Below are 27,581 nucleotides of genomic sequence, written 5' to 3' on the forward strand. Positions count from 1 at the left end.
GTTTTAAAATATTTAATTTTAAAACAAGTCAAGTCTCAGGCACTACACCAACAGGGAGATGAAACAAGTGCCTGCCGCCCTCCGTTGATGTATCTTCACTCCTGTGATGGCTCCTGTTTGCCAGGTCACGGATGGGAGGAAATTCGCTCTTTGTGGAGGTGCCATCTAGGGGCAGGAAGGGGCTGGAGGGGCCTTCCCCGAGAACCAGGACAGAGCAATGATAGCTGGCTGGGTCACGGCTGCACGCTAGCTTCCTGGAGCTGAGGGTCCCTGTCGTCCAGAGAAGCATCATGGAAAGGGATCAGCCCAGATAACTCTCGGCAGCTTCAACAGTATTTCCACTGAGAAGCTTTTCCTCAAGCCAAACTCCCCTGTAAAGAGGCATTCCAAAGAAATGCAAATGAAGTAAATAAATGAAAAGAAGTTGGACTTCACAAGTCATCAAGAAAGTACAAATTAAACCAATAAATCGATACTGACCTGCAAAGGTTTTTAAAAGGATCATGTCAGGGCATTCTCCTATGCTGCTGGAAGAAATGAAAATTAGTGTAACCTTTCTGGAAGGCTGCTTGGCAATATCTATCAAGAGTTTTTAAACTGTTCCTACCCTTTGACTTACTAATTCCATTTCTAAGAGATTAGTGTAAAGAATTCACCAGAGCATAAAGATTTCTCTGCGAGGATGTCCATTACAGCATTAATTACACATGTGAAACACTGGTATTAACTTTAATGTCCAAAATAGGGAAATTTCAAGGTAAATGGTAGAACAGCCACCTCATGGAATGATTGCGGCCATTTATGGAATTCATAGCCATTAAAAATCATATTTGGGGGCACCTGGGTGGCTCAATCGGTTAAGCATCCAACTTCGGCTCAGGTCATGACCTCACGGTCCGTGAGTTTGAGCCCCGCGTCGGGCTCTGTGCTGTCAGTTCAGAGCCTGGAGCCTGCTTCAGATTCTGTGTCTCCCTCTCTCTCTGCCCCTCCCCCACTCATGTCTGTCTCTATCAAAAAATGAATAAACATTAAAAAATTTAAAAAAAATCATACTTGGGGGCATTACCAAAGGACATAAGAAAACAGTGAAATACAATGTGAAGCAAAGAAAGCAACATACAAAACAGGATATCCATAATGTATATTCATAGAAGAAGGGGCTGGAAGGATGCACATCCGACCGTTAATAGCTATTTTCTTTGGAGAATAATTATCATGACTTTTTTCTTTATACTTTTCTGCCTTTTCCATAAGTTGCTATATCGAACATGAAATATTACTACAATAATAAAAACAATATATGTAATGTTCAAAAAAATTGCTCTGAACAACAATCACAAAGACACAGGAATTCCTTTCAGTTTATGAGCCTCTCCTATGGGCCAGGTAATCCCCACGACAGACTTGGGAGGAAGATCTCTTCAAATACCTCCAGCACCGCTCCTCCCTCCTGCCCTTCAGCCCATGACCTGGCTTCCTGGTGGGGGGGGGGCACCTGGGTGGCTCTGTAGGTTAAGCATCCAACTGTTGATTTCAGCTCAAGTCATGATCTTAGGGTTCATGAGTTGGAGTCCTACATTCGGCTCTGCACTGAATCTCTGCTTGGGATTCTCTCTCTCTTTTCTCTCTCTTTCTCTCTCACCCTCCCCCACCCCAATAAATACAACAAAACCAGAAAAATTAACAAAAAACAAAAAGAAGCGTCTCTTGACTGACGGCCCCCTCAAGCCACACGCTCTCCTTTCTCCACCCTCTTTGGCATCCAGCTCCTAAAAAGAGTTGTCTATATTCACCGGTTACATTTCTTCCTGTTTTCTCTTAACCCTCAATAGTCAAGCTGTCATTTGCCTCACAGAAACTGTTCTTGTCCAGTTCAGTGTTGACTTCCATGTTACTAAGTTTAATGGGCAATTAATTCTCAATGCTCATCTTGCCTAATGTCTCCCAGCCCTTGCCCCAGGTGAGATAGCAACGCTTCTTGAAACCGTTTCTTCGCTTGATTCCTGGTGGTCTACGCTTCCCTGGTTTCCTCCTACTTCACTGGCCACCCATTCCCAGCCTTTGGTTGATTACAACCTGCTCAAATCTCCAGGCTTCAGTTCTCTGACCCCTTTTCCTCTCCAATACTCTCTTGGTAAACGTTCTCAGTACTCTTTTTGTGATATGGCTTCCAAATTCATACTTCAAATTTGAACCTTTCCTTTGAGAGATACACACACACACACACACACACACACACACACACAAATATATCTCAAACTCAACACAATCAAAACCAAACTTCTGATTTTCTCCTCCAAACCCATGCTCCCTCCACTGCTTTCCTCGCGTTAGTTAAATGGCAACTGTATTCTTGTCATTGTTCAGGTTCAAAACCCTGGCATCACCCTTGATAAATCTTTCCCTCCCACTCTGCATCTAATTTATTAGTAAATCTTGCCTTTCCCACCTTCATAAAACATCCAGAGTCCAGTCACTTGTCACCACCTCCACTGCTACCACCTTGGTCCAGACGACCATCATCTCTCTTCTTGACTTTTTCCAGAACCTTCTAACTGATGTCCTTAGTCCCACCCTTGATTCCCTACTTTTATTCTCAGCACAGTAGCCAGAGAAACCTGCTAAAATGCAGGTCAGATCACATCACCTCTTCCCGTGTTACTCAGGGTAAGAGCTCCTAACCCTTCAATAGCCTGTACGGTCCTGTGTAACCCAGACTCCAGTCTCGTCCTGCTTCTCTATCTCACTCTGTTCCCCTGCAATGGCTTCCTTGTTGCTCCTGAACACCAGGCATGTTCCTCCCTCAGATATCTGCTTGATTTGCTCCCTCATATCCTCAGGCTTTGGTTCATGCATCACTTTCTCAATGAGGCTGTCCCTGATCATCGTATTTAAAATTGCCAATTTCTAGGTCTCTCCCCTGCCATCATCTCTATAGCCCTTGTCACCACCTGCTATACTATTGTAGTTTACGTTTTCATTTCTTCATTGTCTAGAATGTGAGCTCCATGAGGGTAATCTCTTGTCTGTTTTGTTTACTGTTATATCCCCAACACCAGATCAGTGCCTGGCATATTAATAGCCACGCAGTGAACATTTGTTGATGAATGGATGAACTCATAGTGATTGAAAAGGACTTAACACCCTACTAGATACTTTAAAAATGTACTACTGATTACAGGAACAGAAAGGAAATTGGCGGCGAGTATTTCTTTTCTGTTCCCATTAGAACGTCTAATGAGACTGCGCGGTTATGTCATTATTCCAAAAGCTTTCCAGTTTTTAACACTCTGCTAACTGCTTTTGCTGTTTGTTTCCATTCCTTTTCCCTCATGGGTGAGGGGATTCCCTTGCTGATTTCCCCACCCTACTTGCCACCCAGAGGCTGCTTTTCCCTTTGGCATTTGACGTCTCCTCGTCTCCAATTTAGTCACTTGGTCAGTTGATAAAATTTTTGAGCACCTCCCACGTCCTCTGGGCAGTGTTCTCTATCTGAATCACGAGTCCCTTGCATACCACAAAACATAAAGCCAAGATTTGTGTCTCAATCCTAGCTCTGTCCACTTGTAGGAATTTTTGTGCCCAGTGTCACTAGTGATAAAGAATGTCACCTCTCTGCCAGGAGACTTGATACAGCAGGGGGTAATGTGTCGGTTGCCAGACTCTTCCATAAGAGCTCTGTATCAGTGTCGATAGAGTCTAGACCCTCTTCACATGACGGTGGTTATAAATCTATCAGCTGAGGCTACAGGTGGAAACTACTATACATTTGGATTCACAAACCCCTTATAAAAATGGAAACTTCTAGGGTCCACAGACTGAAACACCGATGTCACTGGAAAGAGCACTATTTTAGAGCCAAAAGACCAAGTCTTACTCTTGGTTCTGCTGCCTCCTGGATGTGCCTTCCTGAGTGAGTGAGTGACTCTATCTTTCAAAGTCAATATCCTGTAAAATGAAAAGAAACCTGCCTGGCTACCTGTCCTGAGGTCGCAGTGAGGACCAAGTGATAGCCGTTTGGAAAGAGACTTGTAAACGGGTGCAGGGATGAGTCTCAGTAAAGCCATGGGTCCCCTCTGTCTTCTCAATACTCACTTGCACAGGCGGCTGTCATTTGTTCCCCGTTGGGCCTGTCTCTTTAGAAATATTAGCTGAGTTATATATGGAGGTAGCTTTTTCTGTCTACTTCTTTTTGTTTTCCGGTTTCACAAAACATAAGCTGAGAATAAGTTCAGTATGAGGCTGAGAATTTCTTTGAGCAATGACAAGGGTCTCCTCAGCCCCACTGCCCCAGAAAGGACCAGCAAAAAGCACTGGTCTCAGAACATACCTCTTCAAAGGAGCCCCCGGGGCCCTGGGGTCTGAGGGAGCCCCAAGCTGACTGAGCAGAAGCTTCCAAAAGAGGTCCTGAGGCCCGGGGGTCCTTCTGGGGTCACAGTCGAGGAGAATTTTCCTTTGGCCTCTCCGAGCAGGCTCACTTCCTCCATGAACATTTTTGCCAGCTGCTTTCAGTCCTAATATTTTGGCAGCTAAACAGCATGCTGTTCTGCTCTGCAAAAGAGTTGGAAAACTGCAGATGATCTGATGTTAACAGCCTCTCAGCTCCTCCCTGCTCCTGCTCCGAGCCCGAGGTTGATAATGGGACATGGCAGCTCCTGGCCCCTGCCCTGGGCCTCAGGCTTCGGAGCTCCCCCCCACCCCCATCACCATGTCACAAACACACAGAAACTACATTTATGAAGGAAAACATGGGCACCTCTGTCACTCGGGATCTGCTGCCTGACTCTGGTACAGCATGATCCGTAACCTTAAACACCCACTCTTGGAATGACACCATTCAGGCCCCAGGACAGCCCTTCTCCACATCTCTTGTCTTACGACCTTGAAACAAAAGGTGACTGCGTCCGAACGTCAAGATCTGTGGGCTGTGTTGTTTCTGACGTTGGAGATGGACATTATTTCAGAATGTGCATTAGCTAAGGGGGGGGGGGGGGGGGGGGGGGGGGGAAACTGATAGGCAGAAGCGCTTAGGTAAAAGAAAAGACAATTAATCAAAACGTCAGATTCTTCCTCTCACCTAGCAAGAGGGCCACAGATTCTTGCAGAATGCAGTCTGCGTCGCCTGTCCATTTTCTTGCTTCTCTTCATGTTCCAATTCGTGATTCTGGAGTTACCCATAATTAGCGTAGTATCCACAACAACTGCACATAGCAGTGAAAGAACATTTGGCAGTATCCAACAGTTCATGAGTCTCTTCTGTGTGTGTGTGTGTGTGTGTGTGTGTGCGTTACCAGGGTTTCTCAACCTCAGCACTACTGACATCTTAGAGTGGTGAAGTCTTTTTTGTGTGCATTGTAGAATATTTAGCAGCATCCCAGGCCCCTCCTGGCTGGATACCATAGCAAGCTGTATCAACCACAGATGTCTCCAGACATCTCCAAACGCTTCTGGGGGACAAAACCACCCCAGGTGAGAACCAGTGGTCTAGACACAATGTGCATAAGGGATAATACTGGTTTTTTACACTGGTAATGCGTGGCTATTACATACTACAATTGTAGGAATAGTTTTATTTAGCTTGATTGAAATAACTTTGATGAACCATTTTTATATTCATTAAATATGTATTTTACCCTTAATTTTATCATAGTAAAAGAAATATTACTTTTCTGAAATACTTTTCTGAAAATGAAAATTTTATGTTCAAATAGTTTCCATTTAGTTTGAGCTACACTTTATGATAAAATATGCTAAGACTTTGAATCCTTTGAATATGATCCCTTTTTTAAAGATATTATTGTTAATTATTTTGTTTTTTTAATCCAGATCATTACCATCAATAGAACACATGATGTGAATATCTTGGTTGTATAATAACACAACTAGTGATTTTCCTGAAACAAAAACATAAACACTAAAATTATAGTGTAAATGCATAGTCATTTATGAATTAGATGTGCTTTTGTTTTATAATTCGCCCTGTTATCACTGGTTCATCAACAGAATGCCTAGATTTTAATTATAATTTAAGCCAGTCATCTTTGAAATTTGGATAAATTTCCATCATATAAAAGCTATAGCTTTATACACCTTTTTTGTTGTTGTTTTGAAGATATATTTGTCAAAATGGGAGGCTAGCATATATTTTATTGAACAGGTGCTTCACTTGGTTTATAACTTGATTATGTTTGGACATATGGCCCCTGGGCCTCCACTTACCCTTTTTCCAGGGGGTCTGGCATACATGAGGGACAGGTTTGGTCTCAAAGGCCTCAGTTTAGAGTCTGAAATGTGACCTTGCAGGTGCTGGAGCTGAGGGTAGGGAGTAGGGGTTGGGGGAGGCTGAAGACAGAGAAGCCAGTTGATCAACCACAGGTCTTGGCGACAGAGGCCAAACTGATTATCCCTCATAAGGGCTGCCCTATCCCATCTTAGATTCCAAGGTCCTCATGCCCTACCTCAATCAGTGCTCAGAATCCAGCCCCAAAGCACAACCTGACCCATATCCCATGTATTTACTCAACAAGTATTTATGGATCATTTCCCATATTCTAGGCACTGAGAAGGGCCACAGGATATAGAATAGTTCTTGCTCTTAAGAAGCTCATTTAGAGAGGGAGGGGCGCCTGCGTGGCTCAGTCGGTTAAGCCTCGAGTCTTGATGTGGGTCAGGTCATGATCTTGCGGTTCATATGATGGATGGAACCCCACACCGGGCTCCATGCTGACAGCACAGAGCCTGCTTGGGATTTTCTCCTTCTCTTTCTGCCCCTTCACCACGCACATACACTTTCTCTCAAAATAAATAGATAAACATTTTTTAAAAAATAAAAGAAGCTCATCGAGAGAGGGAGAGCCCTGGTCAATCTTCACTTCTTCTATTTCCTTCCCTTTTTCTCCATTCTCTTTCCATGCACCATAATAAAGGGGAGAAATACATATTTAAGAGTCTCTGTATTTAAGTTCTGGGTTCATTCACTCCTTCTGAATTTTGATTTCTATTGCCCTCAGCAACAATTAATTTAATTTAATTCCACAAGAATTTATTTATTATTACCTGGCAGGCATGGATCTGTCCTCAGAGGACCCGAAGATCTAGAAAAATTATGATTCCTGGCCTTCAGGAGTTCATCCCCCAGTAGAGAGGCAAGCAGGTGGGCAATGCACTCTCTTATGGGCTGAGCTGAGGCCAAGCAAAAGGGTTTGCAACAAAGTATAACAACAACAGAAAAAAAAGAGAAGAAACTTTTCCTGGGGACTTGACCACCGGATGTTATTTGAGCTTAGCAGAGTATGTGGAACCCTCCAGACAGATGGACGCAGAGACAGACTGGCAGAGAAGCAGCGCTGGCTGAAAGAAGAACAGGTACAGAGCACATCGCAGGTGCTCCACGGGTTCCGGTTTCCCGCGATCACCCCCTAGCTCAGGCAGCTTGTTCACCATAGAGCTTCAGTTATTCCCTGAGACTAACACTCTAGCCCAAAAAAGCAAATTGGTCCTAGGGCTTTCTGGCCCTAGCTGCTGGAGCTGCGCCTTTTGCAACCTTCCAGACATACAGAGGCAGCTGCCATCTCTGCAAACAGAGGGGCGAGGGCAAGGGCGAGACGCCAGGCTGAGGGCACGCTGGCTACTTAGTTAGCGGCACTGATTGGCTGCCTCCCTTCCCAGTGTGGCTTTCAAGTAGGAAGAGGGCGTGTGTGTGTGTGTGTGTGTGTGTGTGCATGCATGAGGTTCATTGTTTCCGGTATTGCCAAAGAATTAGAAGACATCATTCTTATCAAGGAACAAAAAACATGCCTGTGAAATGCATGAGAAATGACTTTGAAACTGAGAAGGTTTTCAAGCAAATCATCAGCAGGTAAATCCATGGAGAGGATCCCCAAGTCTAGAGGGTTGTGGGAGGACAGCGACACGGGTGGGCAGGGTTAATCTGGCTGAGCCCCCTCCATGAGAAGCGTGCACTGACCAGGAAGAAGGCACAGGGTTGTGGGTAGGCGGCACATAGAGTCCAGCGAGCTAACAAGGCATGTGGGAAGCACAACAGGATGTGGCCAGGTGGGGCCACAAAAGAGGGGCACTGTGCCAAAGAGCAAAGGGCCAGGCCAAGGACATTGGCAGTGGGGGAGGGGCTGGTGAAGAAAGAACTGGCCGTGTGAGGAGGCTAAAATGCCAGCTGGAGGAGGCTTCCCTAGAAAGGTTAGGCTGGATACCTTTTAGAGCCACTTCAATCCTGAGACCTTCCTTGCAGACAGAGTCCACTCTTTTGGGTGCCCTCCTCTCCCCAGCATGATCCACTCAATCCCCAGCTCCAGGGGTATATCCTGATGGGCTTTAATGCTGTTCTCCTTGACTCAGGGAAGGTCTGCGATCAGGCCTGGCCAGGAGCCATGCAGGGGATGTGCGGGGGTGCCCGGGAAGGCAGACACAGGAAGAAGCCATCCATGTTTCCTTGTGCACGATGTTGATGTGTCTGGATGTGAGCCCTGGAACCACCCCAGCCATCTTGTCACCAGCCTGAGGCTGAAGTCAATGCAAAGAGGGGCAGAGCGGAGAGAGGGACAGGGACCTGACACTCTGCACCAGCAGCCTCCCCTCCCACAGGATCTCTTACCACGTGAGATGCTAAGTCCTCTCATTGCTTATACCATTTAGGGGTGGGTTTTGTGCTGTCTGTAGTCAAGAGCATCTTAGTTATAATTATAATTATATTTATAATTTATAATATATTTATATTTACCCAGCCCAGTAGAGCTGGCGAAGTATTATTCCAGAAAGAGAAACCCATCAAAGGGGGATGACATAGGCACACAACTATGGGTATTTCGGTATGATTAATGCAGGACACCATGTGGCTGGAGATGGAACCAGAGGCGAAGCCAGGGGCCAGCTCTCAGGAGGACTTGTCCATTTGGCTAGGAAACCTGATCTTTGGGATATTTGGGATCCATTCATTGACGGGAGGGCTAAGTCATCCTGAATAACTTAGGGTATTCACAGGGTATTCGTAGGAGTCCTAGCAACCTGTAGGATTGCTGATGGGGAACACTAGGGTGGAGTCGATGGGGTGAGCGCTGCATAGAGATTCAGGGCAAGGGCTTTCCTAATACAGAGTGTGAATCACAGTCCCACCACTTATAAGCCATATGCTCTGAATGATCTTCTCTGAGCCTCAGTTTTCTGGGAGATCGTAAGTCCCACTCCTCAGGGAGGTTGCAGAATGGAAGCAAGCTCTCCCTCTGAAGATCTGCACACTGCTCTACAAATGCTCACCAAGCACCTGCAAGGTGTCAGATGTGGTGCTGGAGATGACTACGATATTATAAACGGCCAGGGCTGCCATCATGGCCATGGCCAACAGGGAGGCCAAGGCGTGAGAAGGTAAACATCAATGGCGTGTGCAAAGTGCTAAGTGGAGACAGACACCGTTTATGAAGAGTGTTGTTGTTGTTGTTGTTTTTAATGCAGTGAACAAAAAGTCCAATGACTGCAAAAGCTCAGCAAGTTGGGGACCCGGATGAGAGGCAAGGGAGCCTCTCTGCCTGTTCCCCATCACTCACCACACATTCATTCTTCCATTACTCTGAGACCTATAGCTGCCCCTATTCCCTCAACTCCATGGGACCATCAGGGGGGGTCTCAGCACCCTTAGGCTTCCTCCGGGAACCCTTTCTTGGCCCACCCGTTAGGGTCACCTCTCAGGAACAGTTTTACAGCCTGCCTCTGAGGAAGACCTCGCATCCCTCCCAGGCCCTGTGGTTTTCTATCCCGTTGGAGCCCTGATCACTTCAGGAAAGCTTTCCTATGGAGAAACCTCACGGCCCTGCTAAGAGCAACACCAAGCCGGTGCCTCATCAACCTTCATCCGAACCAAATCCTTTCTTGGATGGGAACTGGGCCAGGACTAATTCTCCCTGCTCTCCTCTCCCAAACCATAACCTTTTGTAAAGGATTCTAGAGGCTTCTTTGAATCATCCTCATCTCAGAACACTGCAGTTCCATAGCACCATTCATCAGACAGTCTACAAATCTGTCACACCAGCAGCCACTGAAATTAGCTCATTATTTGGATATTCCAGCTTCAAAGCTGTCACAAGATTCAGTGACTCCCCCTTCCCTGCAGCAATCCCCATAGTCCCCTTCCCTGGTATTCAAAGCCATTCTTCACCCCCACCTTGGAAAGCACAGGAGGGCGATATTAAACACTGAACCAGTTTTTAAAAAAATGTATGGTAGTATAACATGTGTAAGGAAAAGTTCACACATTGTCATGGCAGAGCTCAATAAATTATCACAATAGGACTATCGTGTAACGACCACACAAGGTAAGAAATCAAGCATTGCCAACCCTCCAGAAACCTGCCTTCTCCACCACCAATCCCACTTTCCTCCTCAAAGGTAACGTGTATCCTGACTTCTAACACTGAAGAAATTTTTGAACCAGAGAAGCCCTAAAGGTTTAAAGCTGGGAGGAAATACGATCACATTTGGCCTTTGGAAAGCACTCCCTGGCTTGGACAAGGGCAAGGCTGCAAGCTGGGAGGTGAGCTGGGAGTCTGCTGCACAGAGAGTGATGGTTGGGACACTGTCCCAACAAGGGACAGTGAGGAAGGAAAGAGGAAGGGAAGAAAAGAAGGAGAGGAAGAAGGATGAAGGTGGGAAGGGGGAAGAAAGTGGGAGGGAGGAGGGAAAGAGGAGACAGAGGGAGAAAGGAGAAGGGAGGAGAGAGGGAGGGAGGGGCAGGGAAGGGTGGGCACAGGGGTGACGGGGCCAACTTCCTGCCAACCTGTGTACTCTGTTGTGTTTTCCAGGGTCTGCAAATTGATCAAATGACCTTAAAAGTCTTCTACCCCCAACCCTGGAAGCCTTTTACTCAAACCAGTCACCCGGAAAGCAAGCCTCCCACTGGTGCTTAATTCACTCAAGGAAAGATCAGAAGAACCTGGTTAGCAAGCTTTGAAAGTTGCTCATAAAATTCAGCAGGAGCCCGCAATCCTCAGAGACTTCTATTTTTACCAAAAACACACACAGAGAAGTGGGGAATTTTCAAATGAATTAGACATGAGATTGATCTTTTTATACAAAAGAAGAGAGAAAAGCAACAGTGAAGCTGACTCTGAACTACTCCCCGCATCCTCCCGCCTCCAGTTTCCCTAAACTGCCTCATCTCCTAGCCTCTCTCAGGCTTCATCTCTGGCCCTGACCCAGGAGCAGCCTGTGGCAGGAGCCAGTGGCCACAAAAGCCCTGTGATTTCGCATGACGATGAACATAGTACACAAACAGAGAGGAGTTGGCCAAAATGGCTCCCCCAGTCTCATCTGAATAATCAGAACCACTTACACTGTGAATGACGGCTGGTGTTGAGGAGGCTCAAAATATGACATGCTCAGCCAAGGATGGGGTGATCTACCCTGGACACCTAGCTGGTAAGTCAGCGATTATTTCCAACCCATGTCCTACATTCATCAAGCTATGGTCTTCCTCAACAGCACATTGTCAACTACCTAACACCCTCATGTTTGTCTGGACTCCGTCAAGAACTTCCCATGTTTCCTCTTATGAGCTTTGCATAAGTTAGATCTGTAGCTGTTCAACAGTGCTCCGTAGGACCCCAGGGATTGTGTGAAGGGGTCCCAAGAGCCCTTTAGTAGGCAATACTCCAAGTCCTCTACAAACTTCAGTTGGAGAAGCTTCACCTTGTTGTTTGGGTTTCAAAGATTTTATTCCCATTTGGTTTGCGATATTGAAGTGTCAACACTATGCACGACTTGGATAGTTCTGTCCCTGGTTATCAATATGTTTCTTTTTTTTTTTAATTTAAGTTTATGTATTTATTTTGAGAGGGAGAGAGAAAGAGAAAGAATGCACATAGGCAGGGGAGAAGCAGAGAGAGAGAGAGAGAGAGAGAGAGAGAGAGAGACAGAAAATCCCAAGCAGGCTCTGTGCTATCGGAGTAGAGCCCAACACGGGGTTCAGTCTCACGAACGGTGAGATCTTGACCTGAACCCAAATTAAGAGTCGGACGCTTAACCGACTGAGCCACCCAGGTGCCCCCCACCACCAACCCTCCGTCAATATATTTCTTCAGAAGGAACCAGGAAATGAAAAATCCAACCTGCATGCCCTGTACGCTCCCGTCCCCTTCCCCTGTCACCTGACGGCTCACCAGCCTGAAACACCTAAACATGCACTGTTTTAAAAGTCAGCATCGGGGCGTCTGGGTGGCGCAGTCAGTTAAGCGTCTGACTTCAGCCAGGTCACGATCTCGCGGTCCGTGAGTTCTGAGCCCCACGTCGGGCTCTGGGCTGATGGCTCAGAGCCTGGAGCCTGTTTCCGATTCTGTGTCTCCCTCTCTCTCTGCCCCTCCCCCGTTCATGCTCTGTCTCTCTCTGTCCCAAAAATAAATAAACGTTGAAAAAAAAAAAATTTAAAAGTCAGCATCAAAGTTCCCACGGGTCCCTCTTATTCAGTCTTCTCTCTCCCAGGGTCATTGCAAGAGGTCAGTAGGATGAAATGAAGGCGAGAGAAGCTGCTGACTGATGCTGTTTTAGGCCTTGTTGGACTTCAGTTTCCTTGTGCAAATGCTTCTGCCCAGCAGCCCCTGTGACGTGGGTTGATGTCACCCTCATTTCATCTACTTCATTCAGGGGAGGTGGAAATGGTGGCTGCGGAGGTCCAGGTGCCTTCTTGGTCTTCACGGGGTCCAGGAGCGAGTGGCGTCTACACCAACACATGCCCGTGGGGAACACCGGCAGCATGGCTGGGGAGAAGCCCCACTTATTTTTTTTTAAGTTTATTTATTTTGAGAGAGACAGAGACAGCTCGAGTGGGGGAGGAGCAGAGAGAAAGGGTGTGAAAGAATCCCAAGCAGGGTCCTCGCCGTCAGCGCAGAGCCCAGTGCAGGGCTCGAGCTCACCAACCGTGAGATCATGACCTGAGCAGAAACCAAGAGTCAGACACTCAACAGACTGAGCCATCCAGGCACCCTGAGAAGCCCCCAGTTTTAAACCGGGCTTAAGGCAACATAGCGATCCTTTTGTAAAAAGTTGTCGGGCTGGCTTATCTCTGTCTTCTTGGCCATAACAGGGCGATTAAAAAACTAATTTGTGTGTGGTTTGCCAGGTGGGAGAAGATAAACCTCGAAAAAGCCTGTGTTCTTCAAAGGGCTGGACAAAGATGACAAGCTCAAGGCTTCAATGACGTCAGGCGAGTAAGTGAATGAGCAGAGAAGGCTGCTGTGAAGTGACAGGGAACAGTAGGTCTCGGGCAATACAGAGGACACATTTTTCTCACCTTTAGCCACTGCCACCATGTAACAATGCAGGCCTAAGGTTTCCAGACCCTCTAATGCTTCTAGAGAAGACTATCACAGTTGTCTGTGAAGATCTCGATTTTTAAATATGGGCAATTAATCCAAATTAAAAAAAAAAAAAAAACCATTTGCAGTCAAACTCATGCAGAGTCTGGGGGCCATGGACCTTTGGCTTATTAGGTCTATTCGGTGAATTATACCAGAATGCTAGAGAAGAGAATTTTGAAGGCTTGGGACTTCAGGGATTGACAAGGGGGAGGCCTGATCCAGCGGAGAAATGTAGGATCTTCCTAAAGAGAAGGAGGGTTGCAGGCTGCAGGGTGAAGGGACCTGAGCCAATGCACCTTGAGGAGGCAGAATCTTGGCACGAGGGTCTGTGAGGACAGGCAGGCCACCACGTTCCAGAGCCCGGAGGCTCTGTGGAGGATCCCACCGCGGAGCAGGGCTCTGGGTGGTGGAGCCGCCTTCGGAGACACCGGCATCTGCAGGGACCCAGAAGGCCTGGGCAAGGAGCTGGTCAGCATCAACCCCAAGAAACCAAGGCCCTCGTCTTTTGTCTGTGCCTGACCCTAGAGAGGAGGAAGGAATCCCAGAAGAAAGCACAGCAGACTTCCTCAAGCCAAGGTTAGTTTCATTTAGAAAATAAAGAAATGCAGGGTACCTGGCTGGCTCAGTCGGTTCATCATCCAACATTGGCTCAGGTCACGATCTCAGGTCCGTGGGTTTGAGCCCCGTGTCAGGCTCTGTGCTGACAGCTCAGAGACTGGGGCCTGCTTCTGATTCTGTGTCTCCCTCTCTCTCTCTCTCTGTCCCTCCCTGACCTGTGCTCTGTCTTTATCTATCAAAAATAAACATTTTTTTTCAAAAAAGAATGTTCTCGATGAGGTGGTAAACATTATTAATTTTATTATTAATTGTATTACTCTTAACCCTTGAGTATATGTGCTTTAATGTTCTGTGCGACAGGTCGGGAAGTACACATTAAGCAGTTTGGATGCTGAGGCACAGTGGCTGATGAAAGGCACTATGTGATAGGTCTGCGCTGGGAGCTGCACTAGCCTTTTTAAGAAAACGGAACACCGTTTTTGCTTAAAAGAATCACTGACAGACAAAATGTGGTTATTCAGACCGGGGATCTGGCAGAAATTTTCTAAAATGAACAAAGTGAGCCTGTCACGTCAAAGAAACCGACTGACAGTATTTGTTGCCAGCGATAGAATTTGAGCTTTTAAACAAAAATTTTCAATTTTTGGAACACTCTGCATCTACCACTGTAAGCTTGACAGCTTCCCAATATCCTAAGACTTTTCTGATGAGACTGGTGGTAAAATTAATGAATGGAATTTTTTAATACCATGTAAGGAAATATGTCAACATTTAGAAGCTCTGCAGAACTCGCTGAAACGGTATTTTCCAAATGACCGATGCACGCTTTAACAAAATTCTGCACTGGTAAAAGATGTACTCAGAGTGCAAGAGAGGCCAATGGGTGGCAACAGAACAAAGAATGAAAAATTCGTTGATATGATTTCAGATTCCACACTGCAACTTCAACTACTGCTTATTGAGGGAGTATGATATCAAAGAACATCCATAATGATCTGAAAAGGCTATGAAGATAATTCCCTCATTTCCAACTATACATGCACGGAGGACAGATTTTCTTCATATACCTCAGTCAAAACCGCATATCCCAACAGATTGTGGCAGGCCAGATATTAAAGATATTGCAAAAATGGGGTGCCTGGGTGGCTCAGTCCGTTAAGCGTTCAACTTCAGCTCAGGTCGTGATCTTGCGGTTCATGAGTTCGAGCCCCACGTTGGGCTCTGTGCTAACAGCTCAGAACCTGGAACCTGCTTCGGATTCTGTGTCTCCCTCTTTCTCTGCCCCTCCCCCACTCTCTCTCTCTCCCCAAAATAAATAAACATTAAAAAAATTTTAAAGACATTGCAAAAATGTGAAACAATGCCAATCTTCTCACTTGATTTTTTTGTTTTGAAAAATATCACTATTTTAAAATAACAATATGAATTTATGTTAACGTTTAGTGTTTTCTCACAATGGATTGTCAAGTGCTTTTTTTTAATCCTTAGCTTTAACTTTGAACATAGTGCTTTGGACCCCCACACAAATAACTCTTTGGGGTCTTCAATGATTTTTAAAAGAGTAAAAGGGTCATGTGATTGTGAATTTTGAGTTCTCCTTTGCTCTAGAACCAGTCATACCTGTCTTTTTTTTTTTTTTTAACGTTTATTATTTTTGGGACAGAGAGAGACAGAGCATGAACGGGGGAGGGGCAGAGAGAGAGGGAGACACAGAATCGGAAACAGGCTCCAGGCTCCGAGCCATCAGCCCAGAGCCTGATGCGGGGCTCGAACTCACGGACTCATACCTGTCTTACTCTGCTTTTCCAGAGAGCCCAGAAAGATCACAGCCACTAAGAGACATTAACTTCTACTGTAAAGGTTATGATTTGCAATTTGAAAATCACTTTCATGTATACAGTATAATTTTCTTCTCAGGCACGGCAGCAGGATCTGGGATGAAGAGCTGGAATGCAACCTGTAGAGTCCCTGGCCCCAGGCAGACCTCGCTCCCAGGCACACCAGCCAGGATTTGAACACAGGTCCTCTGACTCCAAGGCCAAAGCTCTTTCGGCTCCTGTGTACCTTCCCTCTGTGCCCAGACAAGCCTTGTCCCCAGTCTCTTCCTTTCTGACCTTTCCTCTGGTTTGGTCTCATGGATATTGTGAGCCTGTCTTAAAAGAGAAAAACTGGGGGTGCCTGGGTGGCTCAGTAGGTTGAGCTTTTGGCTCTGGATTTGGCTCAGGTCATGATCTCATGGTTCATGGGATGGAGCCCCACCCTGGGATCTGCGCTGACAGAGCGGAGCCTGCTTGGGATTCTCTCTCTCCCTCTCTGTCTGTCTCTGCCCCTCCCTTCTCGTGTTCTGTCTCATGTTCTTCTCATGTTCTGTCTCTCTCTCTCAAAATAAATAAATAAACATTTTTAAAAAAGAGAGAGAGAAAAACTGAACTTCTTTTCACACTTCAAACATTCTGTAGTTGACCACAGCACTCTGCCCACAACCTGCGGCCCTCTATGCTATGCCTGGTGACTCATCTGTCCTCTTAATGACTGCCTGTGACTGAGGGGATAGGGGTGGCCACTTGACCTAGAGACTGAGACCACCTGTAGATGTGCTGGGCCAAGACATCTCTCTTCAGGAATCCGATTTGAGAGACATGGAGAGTATTGTCAGGTTGATGGAGAGTCCCAGAGCTGAAAGCTCACACTGACTTAGGGGCCAAGATGGCTGCTTTGTGGCCACATGACAGGTGATTAACCAGAGATGGGTGGAAAGAAACAGAGAGGGAGAGCAAAGAAAATGAAGTGGCCACTGGGAGACAGAGAAGAAGGCCTAGGGTCTTGACTCTGCACTCCCCTTGAGATCCAACTACCTCCTTTCCATCCTCCAACATCCCTGAGGAGGCCCAGACTGTGCCTACTGTTACCTCTACCACCTTCTAGTGGGGCCACCTCTCAGCTCCTTGCAACTCTAAACGTCTCAGGACCTCTCTAAGACTCACTCTGCTTGTGCTCCCATCAACTCTGGAGGGACAGTTGTTCTCTTTCTGGTTTGCATTTCCACCCATGAACTAGAGCCAGGAAAAGGAGCTGCACAACTGACATTTCATTGACCCACACTCTATTTGCTTTGCAGCAAATCAGACCCCGCCCACAGCATGCCTCAAGAGGCCTGAGAGTGTCTTCTCCACATTGGAGTATGAGGTTTTTGGGGGTTTTTTCAATGTTTATTTATTTTTGAGACAGAGGGAGACAGAGCGCGAGTGGGGGAGGGGCAGAGAGAGAGGGAGACACAGAATCTGAAACAGGCTCTAGGCTCTGAGCTGTCAGCACAGAGCCCAACACGGGGCTCGAACTCAAGAACGGTGAGATCACGACCTGAGTCGAAGTCAGATGTTTACCCGACTGAGCCACCCAGGCGCCCCTTGAGTACGAGGTTTTTTCCTTCTCCCTGGGAAACGCTTTTTCCTTCATTCAAAGTAAGATGCAGTGATCAAACACACCCTCAAGTCTATTAAAACCCCTTTAAGTGGGATTGAGGATCAGATGGATGGATTTCATTTCACAGGATTTATTGGTTAAAAGAGCTTTCCTCTAGCTCTGTACACAAATCTCTGTTTCCTATGTTTATCCAAAGCTTTAAAACCCCCGTCATGAAACACCACGAGGTAAGGAACCCTGGCTTTGGGAACTTGTTGAGCAGCAAGTCTAACTTGTCATTGAATGCCCGAAGGAAAAGGCAATGTGTCCGGGGTCCTCATTGCATCACCGCAATGACAATGCAAGTCCCTACCCTGAGCTGAGTTATGTCACAGAGGCTTCAGTGTGGGAACGCTTCAGTAAAGAGAACACCGTCACACCCAGCTGGCAGGAGAGCAAATTGGCATAACCTTCCTGAAGGACAGTTTGGCAAAAAGTATCAAGAGCTTTATGGGCGCCCAGGTGGCTCAGTCAGTTAAGCGTCCAAGTTCAGCTCAGGTCATGATCTCTTGGTTTGTGAGTTCAAGCCCCACATCGGGTTCTGTGCTGTTAGTGTGGAGCCTGCTTCAGATCCTCTGTCCCCCTCTCTCTCTGCCCCTGCCCCACTCATACTTTTTTTCTTTCTCTCAAAAATAAATAAACATTTAAAAAAATTTTTTAAAAGCTTTAGTAGGAGTCATACTTCTTGACACAGTAATTTTTTAAGACATTTATCCAAAGGTAATGGTAAGATTCCTTAAACGATATTTGTACGAGCAGAAAACATCAGAAGCAATTTAAAAATCTCTAAGAGCAAGAAATTAATTATCAGTACATGCGGCCATTAAAAATCTTCTAAAACTATCTAAAAACATGTAAAATTGCTTATGATAAACTGTAAAGTAAAAACAAGCAGGATACAAAATCCTAATACATGAAAATATATATGTAATACATATAGAATGTACAATATCTACACATGTTATATGTAATTATAAAGCTTATATCTGTGGTATAAATAGTATTGTGTGTGTGGTTGTGACTGAAAGTCAACACAATAAAATGGTAACAGTTGAATGTGGATCTATGGGTGAATTTTATTTTCTCTATAGTTTTATATAGTCTCCCAATTTTTCTCATGAATGCATACTGCTCTCATAATTAGGAAATCTTAATATTAACACAATCTTTAATTTTTTTCTAAATTTTTGACTGGGGTCATGTGACCCTTGGGAAAACGATGCCACCTCTTTGAGCCTCGCTTTCCACTACAAAATGGAAAATAATGCCTGACTTGCTTCTCTAGGGAGTGTTGTGAGGCTCAAATGCAATTAGATAAAATGCAATCTACAAATATATTATTACTTCTGATAGGTTTTTCAGAGCAATCTATTTAAAGCGGCAATCAGAGCAGCTGAAGGCCTTCCCATGCCTCCCCGTTGGAAGCAGGATGGAGCCCCAGCTGTGTGGCTCCAGCCCCAGCCTCCGCCTGACTCTCTCCCTCATCTCCAATTCTTTGACTTGGACCCTCAGCTCCCGCAGCCCCAGTTTAGACGTGTGGCTCCCCAAACACCACGCCGCGTCTCCCCTTACCTTCAGTCCGGCTGCCCTTCTGTCACACTGCCTTTCTCAGCTCCGGTCACTTGGCTGCCTCCTGGTCTTCCTTCCATATGGTCTCAGGCATCCAGGAAGACGTCCCTGCCCTTCCCACAGGTTAACTTCCCTGTAGGAAAGCCATCCCTCACCACTGCACTTCCCACACTGCATTGGATGTTCTCTTTAGCGCCCCTTCCCAGCCCAACTGTGAACAACTTGAAGGCACCGACCTCCTGTCAGAGGCTCTTGGGTCCCCTGAACCAGCATGGGGCCCAGCCTTAGCAAGTGCTTTAAAATAGGACCCTAAACATTGCAGAGGGCACCTGTTGGGATGAGCACTGGGTGTTGTATGGAAACCAATTTGGCAATAAGTTTCATATAGAAAAATAGGACGCTAAAGCTTTGTCTTTTCTGGACAAAGGCATCTGCAACCTCAGCTAAATCTACTCCCCACTCAGGGCCACTGCATAAGGTTTTATATGTTATGCACTGTGCAGGCTCAGGTTTGCATCAGCCCAGAGCACTGAGAGACTTCTGCTTTGCACAAAGACTCCACTGCCCCACTGAGGGGTGGTCACGAGAGCATACCTATCTAGAGGTGTATCAGGCCGCCGTATTTGGCTCTACTCCCCTAATTCCTGTAGAGGCTCCGTATGGCCCAACCAAAAGGCAGGAAAGACGTGACCCACAGAGACAGCCATGGACCTCACAGATCAATGCCAACCAATGCAGAGCTCACTCTTTAGGAGCAAATGTTTCTGTAGAAAAACTGATTAAAGTTCACCTATCGGTACAAAAATATTTGTAATCTTCTACATCACATTTACAAGGTTCCTTACAGCCAGCTCTGTCCAATAGAATTCTCCACGATGGTGGAAATGCTCTGCACTGTCCAATACAGTAGCCACTAGCCACATGAGACCATTGGGCACTTGAAATATGGCTAGCATAATTGAGAAAGTGATTTTTTACATTTTATTTCATTTTAATTAATATAAATAGTCACAAGTGGTTAGTCGCTACTGTATTGAACAGCATAGATATAGACAGAGTTTTCTTTAAAAAAATTTTTTGGGGGCGCCTGGGTGGCTCAGTCGGTTGAGTGACCGACTTCGGCTCAGGTCATGATCTCACGGTTCGTGGGTTCGAGTTCCGCGTCCGGCTCTGTGCTGACAGCTTGGAGCCTGGAGCCTGCTTCGGATTCTGTGTCTCCCTCTCTCTCTGCCCCTCCCCCACTCATGCTATGTCTCTCTCTGTCTCAGAAATAAATAAACATTAAAAAAAATTTTTTTTTAAATTTTTAATGTTTATTTTTATTTTTGAGAGACAGAAAAAAAGACAGAGTGTGAGCGGCAGAGGGGAAGAGAGAAAGGGAGACACAGAATCCAAAGCAGGTTCCAGGCTCCGAGCTGTCAGCGCAGAGCCCGACGCGGGGCTGGAACCCATGAGCCTTGAGATCATGACCTGAGCCCAAGTCAGATGCTCAACCGGCTGAGCCACCAGGCACCCCAAGGTATAGACAAGGTTTTATTAAATTTTAGTGTGCATAGCAATTTTCTGGGTTCTTGTCATAAAAGTAGATTACCAGGCCCTCCCCAAGGGAGGTGGGGCTTGGGTGGGACCAAGGAATTTCATTGTTAACCAGTACCCCAAGAACTTCTCATCATACAGCTTGGCATCTGGACCACATACAGGGAATTACTATTAAAGGGGCCTCAGGGTATCTTGGTCTTGGGTTTGGTCTTGTTCATCTTAGGTCTTGTGTTTTGTTTTGTTTTTTTCTTCTTCTTAGAATGTTTTGGTCCCTAAGCTAGACCTGTTGTATTGACTCCCACAGGATTGAAATTCTGGAATAAAAGAAACACTTCCTAGAGGTAGAATTTCTGGCTCTGCTGAGTTCTCCTTGGAAGCTCACACATTTGTCCTTGTCAATTAGCCCCGCTGTAAAGCAAATAGGATTCTGTCAGGGCCGACAGTGTGGTTCAACGTAACCACCTGAGACCATTATATACTTCCCTCCTCTTTTCCATCTGCTCCAGACTGACACCACTCCTAGCACCAGCCTCTCTGCTGCTCACCCCACATCCTCAGACCTCCCCTAGAGGCAGCAGGGGTTCTGGGTCCTCTCCTTGGCTAAGAATCCCTCCTCTGAGTGGCTGGGGGAAATACCACCTGCTCTTCCAGAGGAGGTCCTGGACAGTCAGGGCTGAGTTCAGTTGGAGACAGAGAAGTGGCCAGACAGAGTAACGTTGATGTTCTGCCTTCACAAATGCTCCCCAGTGACCCACAGTCTCCAGGTTTAGGACTATAACACAGGGTCATATTTATGTCTATACCCCAAATGCAGTGATCCTGAGCAATCCCTTTCTTGCCCATGCACAATCTAGCCCCTTTCCGGAGGCCCCAGATAAATTCTAGGAACCCCTGCAGGAGAGCCTCAAGGAGATGACAGGCCAGGCTTCCAACTGCAGCAATCACTCAGGACTGCCCTATGTGATCTCCTCTGCCAGCTGTCACTCACCCACTGGAAGAAGCCTTCCAAGGCCACCAGTCCTCAGCATGGCAATGTGATCTGGGCAGAGGGGGGAGCCTCTTCCCACTCCCAGACCACACTTTGTCACCTGGGTCCTGCGCATCCCAGCTTGTGCCCAGAATCGAGCAGAATCTCCCATGAAAATAATTCCGTCAGTTTCAGGTTCTTATCCCTCTAGAGATCAAACCCAGGCCAAGAGGGGCAGGTGGAAGACAGATTCATGAACCCCCTGCTCTCTTCCTCCTCCAATTACAAAATACGAGCCCCATGAATATGAATGGACACAAATAGATGGAGAGGGATGACAACCCAATAGCTGGGTTCTGCCTCAGCCAAAATTGCCCCTTGGTGCACATAATGACAAATGGTCTGGTTGGATAAATGGAGGACGCCTGCCTTTCTCCATGTTGTTCTAAATCGAAGGCTTGGGCTATGCCAAGAATAGAATCTGCAGTGATGCAGCCTGGATGGTGTGGTGGGGAGAGTGGTAAGGAAGAAGTCAGGAAGGCTTTTTTTCTTATAAATACAAACATTTTGCCTCTCCTGGAGAGCACCACCTGTCTGTTCTTTTCTTTCCTTTTACTCACTTGAAAGCACAGTTCATTGATTCAAGCTTTCCATTGAGTCAGCTCACTTTCAATAGACTCCCGGGAAGAGTAGTTAACTCCTGCTTTGAGGCCCTGGGGGCAACTGGGCAAGGCGGGAGGGGGGGGGGTCATCTCTCTGGGGCTCCTCCAGCACTGGGGAAGAGTCTGTTTGGTTCACATTTCCTTTCAAAGCAGGACTAAGTTGAAAAGGAAGAACCAGCGGAGTCAGGGCTTGGCTGTCAGTACAGCACGACCAACATTCCATCAGATGGAAAGTTCATTCCGATAACGAACTGTCTGGGAAGGCTTAGGCAGCTAGCTCTCCTGTCCTTGGATAATCTGGTCCTGCTGAACCCGGGGGTAGCCTGTCAGCCGGCTGCCATCACCAAAGCCACAGCACACGCACCCTGGCACCTTGGCTCGGGTTCCTTTCCAACTGAGCTGCCGAGCTCCCATACACGACTTGGTGAGCGGTCTCTGGCTGCCAGTCAGGGGAAGACAGATGGCCGAGAAATGATTTTCTGGAGTTTCCTGACCAGATTTCTCTCCTATGTATCATGAAGCAAACCATGGCTTTAAGATGCGTCCTGAGTGACACAAGTCTCAGTCTCTGACTCAAATCCTGCTTGGCTGGGAACAGTCTGAACACTGTAAGATGTAGGTCGGGGCTTGCGTATTAAGCAGCCCATTTTCATTTTCTGGGACATAGATGGGGGAGCGGGGAGGGCAGGCTTGGGTTTTCATAGCTCGTATTAAATCAAAGAGAGAGACAGTTAAGAAGGATGAGAGCAGGTAAGAGTGTGAAAACGGCACTGATGTGGGACAAGTCTGCCCCACAGCACCGCAGGGAGATGAAGACAGGGGCCTGCCATCAACGGCCACCGTACCTTGTCCGAGGCATCCTCCTAGACACGCTACATGTGATATCTTGCTTATTTCTTGCATCTCAGACCTTAGCCATCTCACCGATGAGGTCACTTTTTTTTTAATGTTTATTTTTGAGAGAGGGAGAGACGGAGCACAAGTAGGGGAGGGGCAGAGAGAGACAGAGACACAGAATCCAAAGCAGGCTCCATCCAGGCTCTGATCTAAGCTGTCAGCACAGAGCCCGACGCGGGCCTCGAACTCACAAACCGCGAGATCATGACCTGAACCCGAGGCCGGACGCTCAACCGACTGAGCCACCAGGTGCCCCTGATGAAGGCACTTTTTCTCTTCACTGAGTAAAGTGCTCTTCCTGGAGATCACCTCTGCTCATGTGCTTTCAACAATCCTCCATGTGTCAGTCCTGTCACCCTTCCAAGTCCCAGCACATTCACACAATTGCCCACGGAAAGTCTTCAGCCTGAAACTCAGCACAAATTCCCCATCTTCCCCTGTGCCACCCCCTGTGACAGTGCCTAGCTCTGGTGAATGGGAATCACCCCGGGGTCCCTCCTCCTTTTACCTACCATATCTGACAATTACCAAGTCCAGTCATTCGGCTGTGAAAGAGCTCTCAGCACCACCCGTGACTCACCAGCCCCAGCCATCGCACGGCTCCAAAGCACGTGACAACCACTTCCTGACCCATCACCCCCTCGAATCCATTCTGCACCGCCGTCAGGGGGCTTTCTCAGCCATCTGATCCTGATGCCTAGCTTGAAGTTCTACAGTTCCTGGCTTGTCTTGAATCTGCCTTGGATGTCCCTTCAAGATCTGCCTCCTGCTGCTTCCTCAGTATCACCCTGTCACTCCTGTCCTGGCACACAGCTACACTTGACGAGTTTTTTCATTTTTTAAAATTTTTTTTATTTTTTTAAAGGTTTGTTTATTTTTAAGAGACAGAGAGAGTGCAAGCGGGGAAGGGGCAGAGAGAGAGAGAGGGAGGCACAGAATTGGAAGCAGGCTCCAGGATCTGAGCTATCAGCACAGAGCCCGATGCGGGGCTCAAACTCATGAACGGTGAGATCATGATCTGAGCCAAAGTTGGGTGCTTAACCGATTGAGCCACCCAGGCGCCCCTACACTTGACAGTTTTAATTCCAGGAGTCTGCTTGTTATTTCCTGCTCCAAACCTTTGGAAGCTGTTCTCTCTGTCTGGAAGCCTCTTCCCCACAAATGTGGGTCCCCTATTTACCCCACCCTCACATCATTGGCTGACACCCACTGGTGACCTCTTTCCTACATGCTCCCGCTCACTCTGCTTTTAACCTTAGCACAGCATAGCACTGTCCCCCACTAGACTATAAACTCCTGAAAGACAAAAACAATGTCTTGCTCACCATGGATTCTTAGTGCCAGGCACAACATCTGGGACCCAGCAGGTGCTCGAGACATTTCTGCTGAGTGAAGGAATGAACAAATGAACGACGAACTTGCCCAAGTTGCTCGGCAATTAGATGGTGGAGTTTGATTCAAACTCAGTCCTGTTTGCCTCAAAGCCCATGTGACCTTTCCTTTACACTCCGATGACACAGAGTCATCATATGGCTTATTTAAAGCAAGGCTAGATGACCTCTGGAACTGAGACGGTATCTTAGGAATGATGGCCATGAACACTTGAGGGTGCTTTGAACCCGACCTTTTGAAATCAGCTTTGAGTATTCCTCTTCTTTCCACTTACTATTCTGGTCCGGGAGACGGGTCTCGTCCTGCTCTTTATCTGCAAATTGGCTGATTCGTCAAGTTCCCTCTCTCCTTCCCCTCAGAGCAACGTCTCAGTGATAGTGCAGCTTGCCTCCTGGTGCCATCTCGGTAATGTGCACCGAGAGCTGGGAAGAAACTGGGCCATTGCTGTACTTTCTTATTAAAGGAAATCGCTTGTATTTCTGTCCCGAGATTGTCCTGACTTGTTGATGCAATGTGACCAGCTAGTATTACAAAATTCAATCAGCCTGGAAATTTTCAGCAGAGGCCAAGCAAGGGCCTCTTACTCAGCTGCAATCAGTGTAAACACAAATCACAATATTTGCTCTTACATGAGCCACCGACGGATTACATTATCTCCCTCTGTTTTTTTCAAATAAAGAATAACGTGACTGGGAACTAGAGACTCCGGAAACCCTGGGAATCCTCAGGAGTGAGCTGGGTTAGTCTTTTCCTTGCGGGACCAGGGTCCATGGGGACAGGGAATAAGCACAATACATCCGAGAAGATCCCGGTGCACCTCAGCAAGACCCTTCCCCGATCCGGGGCTTTGGGCTGTGATCACACAAGATTCCCACCAGGAACCCCTTTGAAAAGAGACCCTTTCATGTGTCTTCTGAATCCTCAAGGGCTCAAATACAGGTACATGGAAAATGGCTCTTGGATCTGATCCAAAATAATTAGCCAAACTGAGGAGTAGCAGATGAAACAGATTGGCCATAAATCGATCATTCCTGAGTCTGAGTGATAGCTATACTCGGGGAGCCACTGTAGTATTCTCTAATCTTTTGTATATTTTGGAAATTTTCTGTAATGAAGGTTTTTTGTTTTGTTTGTTTGTTTGTTTGTTTTTGTTTTGTTTTGTTTTGTTTTTGTAAACGCTGCATTTGAGTAATCTGGTATAATTTTTCCGAGGAATAATTTGGTATTATATATTCAAAACTCTTTAAAATGTGTAAATCCTGTGACTCAGAAATCTACTTCGAGGAATTTATCCTTAGGGAATAATCATGAATGTGTGAAAAGATTTATCTACTGGAATATTCACCACAGTCTTGTTTATAACAGTGGGGGGAGAAGGAAACAATCTAACGTTCAACAATGGAGACTGGTTAAATACATTATAGCACATATTATGAGACACTATTATGCAGTCATTAAAATAACACTGGGGCTGGTGATGGTGAGGAGAGATAGTGATGTCATACACTGTCAGTGGAAACAAATTGAGTAACTTCTTTGGAAGGCAAATCCTTACTATCCCTCATCATTTAAAATGTGCATATACGGCTGACCCTTGAACAATATAGGTCCGAATTGCACGGGTCCCCTTATAAGAGGATTTTTATTTTCCGGTATAAACAGTGCCACACTGTAAACGTATTTTCTCTTCCTTACGATTCTCTTAATAACATTTTCTTTTCTCTAGGTTGCTTTATTGTAAGAACACAGTCTATAATACATATAACATACAAAGGGTGTGTTAATTGACTGGTTGTGTTATCGGGAAGGCTCCCAGTCAACGGTAGGCTGTTAGTAGTTAAGTTCTCGTAGAGTCAAAGCTACACGTAGACTTTTGACTGCATGGGGGTCAGTGCCCCTGATCCCCATGTTGCTCAAGGGTCAACTGTACTTTGATCCAGGAATTAAAATTTTAAGAATTCTTTCTATTAATAGACAAAATGGATATACTAGATTGATTTCGGTGTATCTAGCAGGGAAAAAAAGTGGAAATAATATAAATGTTGACAAATGAAGACTCACTAAATAAATAAAGGTGCTCCATTCCATACAAAAGAATACTTCACAGGCATTATCGTTTATAGTGATAATTATAGCTGACATTTTTTAGAGCTTACTCTGAGCCAGGCACTGTGCTTTGCACATGTTAGTTTATTTAATGCACCGATACAAAGGCATCTCTGTAATGTTAGCTATTGCTTATAAGAAACTGCTCCAAAATGCAGTGGTCTAAAGCAGTGAGCATTTGTTTTTGTTAGGCTGACTTCCGGTTGACCCTGTAGTCAGACGTGGGTTGGGTAGGCAGCATCTTGGGGGCGTTCGCTCACATGTTTGGTGGTCAGCCAGTGTAGGCTGGGTTAGGATTGACATGGCTGGGACAATAACCCCCCGCGTGGACTTTCAACAGGCTAGCCCGAGCTTGCTCACATGGCAGCGGCAGAATTTCACAAGACAGGAGAGGCCAGCAAGGCTTCTCAAGGCTTGGAGTGAGAACTAACACACCAAAACTTCCATCACATTCTAATGGCCAAAGCAAACCCTAATTCAAGGGGTAGGGAAATAGCCCCCCTCCCTTGATGGGAATAGCTTCAAAGTCTAGTTGCAAGAGGAAATATGAGAAGGAAGAGAAAAATTGGGACCATCTTTGTAAGCATTCTACCACATTGCTGAGGTACACAACAGTGTGTGCGTTGTGCTCCTGTCTGTCCTACAAAAGATAAGACGTGAAATGCGTTCTCACACACATATGCAAACAGACACGTGTGTAAGTGGAGGATTGCTGTCACGCGCACAAAATTACCGTTCATTACGGTTACCTTGGTGAAAAGAGCTGGGATATGGGATGAGAGACTTTTTTTTTTAAGTTTATTTATTTATTTGGGGGGGGGAAGGGCAGAGAATAAGGGAGAGAGAGAATCCCAAGCAGGCTCCACACTGCCAGCGCAGAGCCTGGCTGACGGCTCCGTCTCAGGTACCATGAGATCATGACCTGAGCCGGAATCGAGAGTCCAACTCTCAACCGACTGAGCTACCCAGGCGCCCGAAAGATTTTTTATTGAACAGTCGTATGCTGTCTGAATGGTCTTACCACGTGAATAAATTCATGTTGTAATTAAAAAGACTAGTTAGCAAAATTAA

At 46.3% G+C, this 27,581-nt stretch overlaps 1 long non-coding RNA gene across 2 annotated transcripts; it reads right to left on the reverse strand.

Annotated features, from left to right (window-relative positions):
• LOC121027728 (uncharacterized) lies at positions 1-24,894 on the reverse strand. Of its 2 annotated transcripts, none has more exons than XR_005788897.1 (3): positions 24,637-24,894; positions 4,331-4,546; positions 1-524 (listed from the first exon to the last, which is right to left on the reverse strand). It is a non-coding gene; the product is annotated as an uncharacterized LOC121027728 (long non-coding RNA). The 2 variants fall into 2 exon arrangements; XR_005788896.1 differs by lacking the exon at positions 24,637-24,894 and adding an exon at positions 5,078-9,455.
• Between the last annotated feature and the right edge of the window lie 2,687 nt (positions 24,895-27,581).

Source organism: Herpailurus yagouaroundi, unplaced genomic scaffold, assembly GCF_014898765.1.
Source record: "Herpailurus yagouaroundi ecotype Mexico unplaced genomic scaffold, PumYag 77, whole genome shotgun sequence".
Lineage (NCBI taxonomy): Eukaryota > Metazoa > Chordata > Mammalia > Carnivora > Felidae > Herpailurus > Herpailurus yagouaroundi.